The 9,555-nt window shown below is 39.9% G+C and overlaps 1 long non-coding RNA gene across 1 annotated transcript; it reads right to left on the bottom strand.

The window, feature by feature from the left end:
• Positions 1-656: 656 nt before the first annotated feature.
• Positions 657-5,737, bottom strand: LOC309660214. The gene is made up of 2 exons (XR_014263279.1): positions 5,039-5,737; positions 657-1,794 (listed from the first exon to the last, which is right to left on the bottom strand). It is a non-coding gene; the product is annotated as an uncharacterized lncRNA (long non-coding RNA).
• Between the last annotated feature and the right edge of the window lie 3,818 nt (positions 5,738-9,555).

The raw sequence follows: 9,555 nt of genomic DNA, 5'->3' as shown, positions 1-9,555 counted from the left end.
AAGAGTGTTTTCTCTGGAAAACCTCTAGAAGCACTATTCAACTCAATCCTAACTCTGGCAATATTGTATCACCTGAAACTAACAACGCCAATTCGCGTTCAGAAATTAAACCAAGTGAGAGCATTTGAGTGTGCTGGATGAGATGGGCACCTGGGAGGTCTGCAGTGCTTGAGTGGCTAGCAACCTGATCTCAGCAAAAATGTCTGATAAACTCAATTTGCCTTATAATGTCCCAACTCCACTTCCACCAAAATTAAACTTCAGGATTTTATTTCTTTACCCAGAGCAGGAACATATCTGACCGTGGCTGTTTCTCAGCCCGCCAGTTTTATGGGGGCAGTGAAATAGAGTATATTGTGTTATTAAACCATAACCAGGCAGTAAATTACAGGGAGGAAAACAAAAGCAAATTCTGATGAGCAGGGTGGGGCTTTTTGTTTGTTTGTTTTTTTAAGTGGACGACTTTACCTTGGTCTGAATGAGCAAATAGTACAATGTTTCTTAGGAATTTGTTATTATACTTCATCTTTATTTTGTCTTTAGCAAAAGAAGCAATATTTGAAAGAAACAGTTTCCACATGGGTGAAGGTAAGCTGAGAGGATACTGGTGCCCTAGCAGTTGTGACAGTTACTAAGTAACCCTGTTTCAGTAACTCTTAGGATTTTGCTTTTGAATCTGTGGACAAACACACAGCGGAGAAGATCAAACTCAAATATTTCAACCTTCTCAGCTTTCCTTGAACTGCTGAGGGCTGACAGCAGCATATTTTGCTCACGGGGACCAAAATTTTTAAGGAGGAGTCAATGGGGAAAGAAGGAAACAGAGCAATGTCATAAAATACACAAAAACCAGTCTTTGCCCCAACAGTGTAAAGACTATGGGGGCCTGGATAGGGGTGTGGTGAATGGTGGTTCTTGGGTAGGCTGAAAGTGTTGGCCTCCCATCAAACCTATTTCTATCTAATTTTTCAAACCACTCCCACCCCCAGGGCTGGAGCAGAATTTGGGAGATGAAGGCCACAGCAACTTTGTACCAAATAGCAAAGCACAAAACTTAGTAGCTTCTCTGCTTGCTTCAATATTCCCTGCTTCCTTCAATAATGACACAAGCAATCACCAAAGGATCCTTATTAAACACTATGTGTGTTACACTATAAAAGCAAAAAAAAAAAAAAAAAACCCGTACACGAATGTTCTCCACCTATCCACACCAACCCCCCATTATTCAAAACAACATTGAGGGAATAAAATTGAAGTGACATCATCATGCATCATAGGATGGAAATTAATGTTTTTATTTGGTAGATAGAGAACCTGAAGTTCTAAGAATCTGCTGTCTTTCTCAAGCCCACAAAGCTTCAAAATTCTGTTGTAGCGATTTTGAGAACAGAGAGAGAGAGGTTCAAGGTCAAAACTGCCCATAGCAGGGGCTCTGGATCTTTGGCAGCCTCCCTTTTTAACAAGGTCTCAGATTCTAAAGAATTGGGAGGATTAAACTTTATACCTTATTTTTTTTTAAGTCAAGTGAAAATGTTTCCGTAATATAATCGCAAAATTCTTAAATCTTACGTAGTTTCTTTAGAAACAGATTCCCTTCCACTGTCTGGAGAGTTAGGGAAGCTGTTTGCATAACAAATAACAATCAGCAAAAATTTTCATCAGAAGACAAGAGACTCTTACTAGAAGTTCAAGAGGTCTATGAGTTTTGAGGATGATTCACCTTTAATCTTGCTGAGAAAACTAATTAGCTCTTGCTCAAGAGGGTTCTGTAAAACAAGGCTTTTTCAAGGATCTCTGAAAAAACAAGAAAGTAGAGGGAAAAAAATGAAACCAGTATATGGGGGTGGCGAGGACAGAAATTATGCTCCTTAATAAAAATATGGGGCTTCCCTGGTGGCACAGTGGTTAAGAATCTGCCTGCCAATTCAGGGGACACAGGTTCAAGCCCTGGTCCGGGAAGATCCCACATGCTGTGGAGCAACTAAGCCCATGCGCCGCAACTACTGAGCCCACATGCCACATCTACTGAAGCCCGTGCGCTCTACAGTCTGTGCTCCGCAACAAGAGAAGCCACCGCAATGAGAAGCCCGTGCACCACAACGAAGAGTAGCCCCCACCGCTCGCTGCAATTAGAGAACGCCCGTGCACAGCAACAAAGACCCAACACAGCCAAAAATAATAAATAAATTTATAAAATAAAAATAAATAAATAAAATAAAAATATGAAAGAGCAGTCTGCTCACTACAGCAAACAGAACCGTGTAGTCCAAACAGTTATGTCTTGGAATAGGAGATAGCCAGTGCCTGAGAGAAAAAATAAGAGCATACAGAAACAAGTATTGTACTACTCTCGAACATCTTTCAGGCTACCTCTTAGATCCTAGCACAGTATTCCCCCTTTATACATGGTTTTGCTTTCCATGATCTCAGTTACACTTGGTCAACTGCGGTCCAAATATATTAAATGGAAATTTCCAGAAATAAACAATGCGTAAGTTTTAAATAGCAAGCCCCTTCTGAGTGGCATGAGGAAGGAACTCTTGCGTGGTCCTGTTCCCTCCAGCCAGGGATCTGAATCACTCAGTTATCAGACTGACTGTCACTATATCATAGTGCTTGTGTTCAAGGAACCCTTGTTTTACTTAATAATGGTCCCAAAGTGAAAGAGTAGTGATGCTGGCAATTTGAATATGCCAAAGGGAAGCCATAAAGGGCTTCCTTTAAGTGCAAAGGTGAAAGTTCTCAACTTAAGGAAAGGAAAAAATTGTATGCTGAGGTTGCTAAGACCTACGTAAGAAAGAATCTTCTATCCATGAAATTATGAAGAAGGAAAAAGAAATTTGTGCTGTTGTTTTCCTGCCGTACTTCAAACTGCAAAAGTTACAGCCACAGAGCAGGAGAAGTGGTTAGTGAAGGTGGAAAAGGCCTTAAATTTGTACAGTAATAGATTTTGAGAGAGAAAGACCATATTCACAAAACTTTTATTACAGTGTATTATTATAATTGTTCTATTTTATTATTAGTTATTGTTGTTACTCTCTTACTGTGCCTAATTTATAAGTTAAACTTTATCATAGGTGTGTATGGGTGTATAGGAAAAAACATAGTATATACAGGGTGTTTGGTACTATCTGTAGTTTTAGGCACCCACTGGGGGTCTTGGAATATATTCCCCACAGATAAGCTGGCACTACTGTATCTTAATATGGTAGCCCTGGAAGGAGCTTTAGAGCCTCTTCTATTCTGACAAACTTAAAAGGAAAAATTTGAGGCCATTTCTGGGGCACTCATCCACCACTTCTGGAGACACTCCTCAGGTACACTTCCCTTTGTGAAATCTGTCTTAACTCCCCAAGCAGAGAGAGGGGGCTCCTTTTCTAGGTTCACAGAGCCTTTATTCCTATTGCTACCATTCTGGCATGTGTCACAACCATATTATTATTTCTTTACACGTCCATGAGCACCAGTTGTTAAGAAGGTGTGAACTAGTACTTATGTCTATTTGTGTTAACATCCTCTGTGCTTGCATGAAAAGATGATCGTCACTAATTATTAGGGAAACACAAATCAAAACCACAATGAAATATCATCTCACGCCTGTTAGAACAGCTATTATCAAAAAGGCAAGGAACAACAAGTGTTGGCAAAGATGTAAAGAAAAGGGAACCCCTGTACACTGTTGGTAGGAATGTAAACTGGTGCAGCCATTACAGAAAACAGTATGGAGATTCCTCAAAAAATTAAAAATAGAATATGATCCAGCTATTTCACTTCTGGGTATTTATACAAAGAAAACAAAAACACTAATTTGAAAAGATATATGCACCCCTACATTCATCAAAACGTTATTTACAATAGCCAAGATATGGAAACAATGTAAGTGCCCATTAATGGATGAATGGATAAACAAGATGTGGTATATAAATACAATGGAATATTATTCAGCCATTAAAAAGAATGAAACTTGCCATTTGTGACAACATGGATGGACCTTGAGGGTATTATGCTAAGTGAAATAAGTCAAATGGAGAAAGACAAATACCATATGATTTCACTCATATATGAAATATAATAATAATAAATTAAATAAATGAACATATAGATACAGAGAACAGAGTAGTGGTTACCAGAGGGGAAGGGGGGAAAGGGGGAAATGGGTAAAGGAGGTCAACTGTAGGGTGACAGATGGAAACCAAACTTTTTGCGGTGAACATGCTGTAGCATACACAGAAGTCAAAAGATAATGTTTTACTCATGAAACTTATATAATGTTATAAACCAATGTTACCTCAATAAAAAAAATACTTTAGAAGAAGGATCCTCGGGACTTCCCTGGTGGCGCAGTGGTTAAGAATCTGCCTGCCAATGCAGGGAACACGGGTTCGATCCCTGGTCCTGGAAGATGCCACATGCCTCGGAGAAACTAAGCCCATGCGCCACAACTACTGAGCCTGCGCTCTGGAGCCTGAGAGCCACAACCACTGAGCTCACATGCCACAACTACTGAAGCCCGCATGCCTAGAGCCCATGCTCCGCAACAAGAGAAGCCACCGCAATGAGAAGCCTGCGCACCTCAACGAAGAGTAGCCCCCGCTCGCAGCAACTAGAGAAAGCCCACGCGTAGCAACAAACACCCAACGCAGCAAAACATAAATTAAATAAATTTTTTTAAAAAAGCATCCTCTGTGCTTAGCAAAATCTGACTCAATAAATGGGTATTAACTAATTGATTGCTCAATTAAATGACAAATTATTGCATAAGGAAAATAAGGCCCACACTCCTTAACTGGCTACCCAGATCACACGGCTACTTTGTATCAAATTACCGCTCCTCAAAGTCCAGCAAAGGGTTTTTATTATACCAAGAAAAATTCCATAATAAAGCTTGGCAAAAACCTTAAGTCATCACCCAAATGTGTGCCAAAATTAGCTATCTTCTTTTTTAATATTTAAACACTAACACCGTGCTAGAAGAGAATCTGAAGCTTCAGAGCAAATGCCAAAAACAATTTGGTTCAATTTTTCAACATAATTGTACCTCACTTTGTCTGGGGATCTGGTGCTGTGCTGGGAATAAGGACACCAAGACGGATGGCACAGATGCTGGCTCCCAAGGATGGTAATCTAGTAGGCCTTTCGTGGAAAACATAGGGATTCCTTTAATTTTTTTTAAATAAATACAATTGCTTCCGAGAAAAAAATAATATATGTAGTTTTTTAAACAAATAAAAGGAAAAAGATGGAGTAAATAAGGAAAACATCATCAACTCTAAGCCCTGGTGAGCTCTGGGGCGGCGGGGGGAGTGGGCTGGGGGTCTGCTGCTCCCAGCCAGCGGGCTATTCATTGCTCCACTGGGGTGATGGGCTGGTGGTGTCCTTGACATTCTTCCTTAGACCATCATAGTCCATATACCCGAGGGACATGCCAACCCTTCACTGCTCTGTTCCAAGGCGGAAAAAGAGCCACACACCATAACAACATGGAGAGAGAAAAGGGCCAGGAAAGTCAGCTCTAACACCAGCCTCCTGCCCCACCATCTACACCTGAGTCATACAACTCCCCCCAGCCTCACTCAGTCTTTCCCTGGCATTTGCTTTCTCTTCCAGAAATGGCTGGAAGTCTTTGCATGGCCAAGGTTAAGACCAACTTCATGGACATGTGACCTGGGCACTCAGAAGGGTCCCACACTTGCTCTCTGCTCTGCTGTTGCCATCTTGAAATTCTACATAATTTTTTATCAAAGGATCCCTCATTTTCATTTTGCACTGGATCCCACAAATTACGTTCTTGTGCCCTCATTCTTTTGAAATCTAGGCATTAGGACCTTAACAGAGAAGAATAAACCTGACTCCCAGTAGCCTAAGATATACCTGATAGTTCATTCTCAAGGCTCTGCCTCCCAGGCTTGACCTTTAAAGGTATAATAAAAAGTTGCAGAACAGAAAATAATTGCCTTGTTGGAGTTTTATAGGAACATTGTGACAAGACCTACTTGGACAGCTGCAAGAACAAAGGACTCCAGGACCAAGAAGTTTGCAACAACTAGCCACACCCCCTCCCCTTTTAGTATAAAAGAAACCTGAATTCTAACTCAGGTAAGATGGTTCTTTGGGACACTAGTCTGCCATCTTCTCTATCTGCCAGCTTTCTGAATAAAGTCTCTATTCCTTGCCCCAACACCTCGTCTCTCGATTTACTGGCCTGTCGTGCAGCGAACAGTACGAGCTTGGACTCCATAACAGGACCACACAGGTTCCCTGTCAGCACAGCACATGACCTGTACATGGTGTATGGCATCCCAGGCCTTATTGAAACAGAGTATTGAAGTCTAAACAGTGCTTGACCTTCAACTGCTACTGTCCTTTCTCTGGGAGTTGAGGACTCCAGTAAAAGGATTTACTGTATGGATTTACGGACTCCCTCACAGGCTCAAGGGAGCAATAATTTCAAAACAATGCCAGTCAGGAAGGTTGATCTTCTCATCAGTCAAAGACCACTGACACACTGGCACAGTCCAAACTGTTTCTGGGTCTCTCAAACATCCCCCTGGGTAAACAGATCAGGGCTAACTGGACAAAAGTAACAGAGGCATAATTATGTTACTACACTGTTATTACACTCACACTATTACTATAGCTTATTACAATGGGTCTCGAAATCTAGTGCCTGAACCTGCGGCATCAGCATCCCCCGGGAATTTATTAGAAATACAGTCTTAGATCTACTGAATCAAATTCGGGGGAGGGGGACAGCAACCTGAGTTTAAGAAGTCTATCTAGGTGATCCCGATGTCATTGAGAACCACTGGCTCATTAGAAATGGAGGAAACAATATCTTCTCGTTGCAAATATACAGCATCAGTTACTAAAAATGTCCTCTACCATTCAACTTATAGGAGGAAAGTTACACTTTTTCATTCATTCACCTACTTCAATCATAACTGCTTTTATGCTTATGCTAAATACATTCGTGTGTGTGTGTGTGTGTGTGTAAGCCCCTCAGGTGAGCCAGGCACTGCATTGGATATAAGGATAATGGTTTGTGTCATAAAAGGGCTTATAATCCAATGCAGGTGAATATGAGAGGCAAATTCATAAATATGAATAGCTCTGTCCAGAATGCTGGATGAGAGATTCAAGAAAGTGCAGCATGCGTTTGGACAAGGCAAAAATTACATAGTTTGTTGGGGCAGCGTTAGGGAAAATTTACTGAATGCACAGTGCAGCTAGAATTTTGATGTGCAGTAAATGGGGAAGAGAACCTTGCTGGCACGCAAGAGCACAAAGACAAGAGATGGAAAAGAATAGTGTGTGTTTCCAGATGAGCATCTAATTCCATTGCATTAGAGTGTAGATTTTTGAAAAGGATTAATCTGAGAACAAAACAAAAAACCCAGAATACTAGTGTGGGAACAACTTTTGGAGGGAGGGCCCTGAGAGGGAGGCAGAGTTCTGGCTTCTGATGAGTGAGAAGGGTGTCCTGAGGCCTGTAATAAAGGCGAGTAGAACAAGTTTCTCAAGTTCCTTCTCTGTCTCAGCCACAACTCCACCGTGGGATGCCAGGCAAACCACTTAAACTCTCTGAAACACTGTTTTGACAAAGAGAAAAGCATATATGTCCTTCTATTTCACAGGTAAAATAAGATGAGCAGAAATGAGTTGAAGCCATTTGGAGACAGAGCTACGTTTCTGGACCCACCACTGGTGAGACTAGATATTCCTTCATGGCTCTTTCTTCAATAGCCAGTGCACAGGATGCTATTTGTAATTCGCCTTTTTATTCTTCCACATCAGAATCCTTCATGGGAAATGGGGACTTTTTTTTAAAGTCAAGAGTAATTCGTAGTTTGGAAAGTTGTCCTGGGCAAGGCTATGGTTAAGCTTCCACTTTTAGACACCAGGCTTCCAGCTCATCCGTCCCCACTCCCATCTCCTGCGTGGTGCTAGTCAGTAGTCACAGGCCTCTTTAAATCCAGGGCCAAGAGACATCTGTGACAACATGATGGGTTCTGAGGCGAGGGAGGACTATCATTTGTTAACTACCATTCTAGCTGTTTCTGCCTGTTTCATTACACTCACTCTTCCAGATTTTTCTAAGCCAAGGCAAAGAAATGTGGGCAAATAAATTACAAAAAGTCAGTCAATTAAAAAAAAAATATATATATATGCTTGGAAAAAAAATTATCTCTTTTGAATGTTAGTTCTTGTGGGCAAAGACCATCTATGGTTAATTCTGAATTGCACTCAAATGATATAAAGTCATTTGATACTCTGAGGGCCACAGAAGCAATAATAAAATAGCTAGGGGACGGTAAAGTAGTATTACTTCTATGAACAGCATGTTGGCAATGCCCATCAAAACTTAAAGTGCATGTAAAATGTGAGCCAAAGTTATACTACTGGCTCTATTACTTATCTTACAGATATACTCAAACAGGCAAATTGGCTCTGTACAAAGTCATCCAATAAAATATTGTTTGTGTTAATATTTTTTTAAAAGGGATTAGAAAACCAAAATGACCATGAATAGGGAACTGGCTAAATAAAGTATAGCCATAGAATACTTGTCAACCAGAGCAAAGAATGGGGAAATGCTTTATGTACTGATAGGGAGAAAGCTCTAATATAGAGTGGTTTTGATAAACGTGGTAGCACAGTGTGATAAGTATATTACCATAAAAAATTTTTAAAGAATTTATATATATTTGTTTATACAAAAAATATGGGAACAAAAGAAATAACATTGGCAACTTATACGGAAAGAAATTTGAGGATGTGAGATGGGAGAGACTTTTCATTGCATATCCTTTGGTTCCTTTTGATTTAGTTGTGTAGATGCATTACCAATTAAGATAATAAGTGAAGAAAATAAGAATTCTAAACAGGTTTAAAAATTAGCTAAATTATTAACCTGAAAAAAATCTCTAGTTTTTCTTAACATAATCATTCTAAAAGACTGTCAGTTTTGAAGCTCTTTTTTCTAGAAGCTCAATGAAACTTCTCCACTCTAAAAATTATATATATATATATATATATATATATATATTTATCCTGCTAAGAAAAACAGGATGAACCAAGTATCCTTCTTTGCCCTTACCTCAAAGAGACAAGGCCAAAGAGAGGAGACAGAGAGGAAAAAGTCACTGGGATAGCAATCATGAAAAATATGTGAAAGTGTGAAAGGGGAAGCTACATTAGGCCAGGTATTTATTTCGATGTCCCTTGCTTCAGAAAAAGATGTCATTGGACTTAACAAATTATATGCCCGCAATAATGCAAGGTCCATAAAAATAAACCAATTGCTCAATAAAAATTAACTAGTCACTCACTCAAAGAGCACACAAAGTTAGGTAATGAAACCAGAGAAAGTCATTGCATGTGACCTCATAAAGAAAACACCATGCCAAGTAATGAATAACTGACCCAATAATAGCCTTACAGTAGTCACTGTAAGTTCACAGTGCTATTTATAATATCTTTAAACACAGGCAGAAGTCATAATCACAAAACATAACTGAATACAAGCAATTGTACAAGGGACCAAAACACAATGAA

Source organism: Balaenoptera physalus, assembly GCF_965194825.1.
Source record: "Balaenoptera physalus genome assembly, chromosome: 4".
Taxonomy (NCBI): domain Eukaryota; kingdom Metazoa; phylum Chordata; class Mammalia; order Artiodactyla; family Balaenopteridae; genus Balaenoptera; species Balaenoptera physalus.
The sequence above is the reverse complement of the archived record's forward strand: the minus strand, read 5'-3'. Positions and strand labels throughout refer to the sequence as shown.